Below are 260 nucleotides of genomic sequence, written 5' to 3'. Positions count from 1 at the left end.
AGGGGTTAGGGGTTGTGGGGCGGGGAGGAGCCGTCTTTCGGCCGCCATGTTGAGAAGGTCCTCTTTTCCCCCCCCTCTCTTTTTAACCCTAGCCTGGCAGGGGGGGAGGCAGAGAGCTACTGCTGAGGAGGACTTTCCTCTGGAGGGGCGTAGCGCGCCGTCCCTCCACAGCACGGTGGTTGTGCTGCTGGCTGCTTTCCTGGCTGCCTCTGTTTGGCACCTCAGTGAGGGCAGAGGGGCTTCTCCCGAGGGACAGCTGA

General features: G+C 63.5%; 1 protein-coding gene across 1 annotated transcript in view; it reads right to left on the bottom strand.

Moving 5' to 3' along the window:
• The window catches only part of UBE2G1 (ubiquitin conjugating enzyme E2 G1), a 29,694-nt gene that overhangs the window by 29,149 nt on the left and 285 nt on the right, over positions 1-260 (bottom strand). The window lies entirely within an intron of this gene.

The sequence above is a fragment of the Aptenodytes forsteri genome, unplaced genomic scaffold, assembly GCF_000699145.1.
Source record: "Aptenodytes forsteri isolate BGI_AS27 unplaced genomic scaffold, ASM69914v1 Scaffold209, whole genome shotgun sequence".
Classification (NCBI taxonomy): domain Eukaryota; kingdom Metazoa; phylum Chordata; class Aves; order Sphenisciformes; family Spheniscidae; genus Aptenodytes; species Aptenodytes forsteri.
The sequence above is the reverse complement of the archived record's forward strand: the minus strand, read 5'-3'. Positions and strand labels throughout refer to the sequence as shown.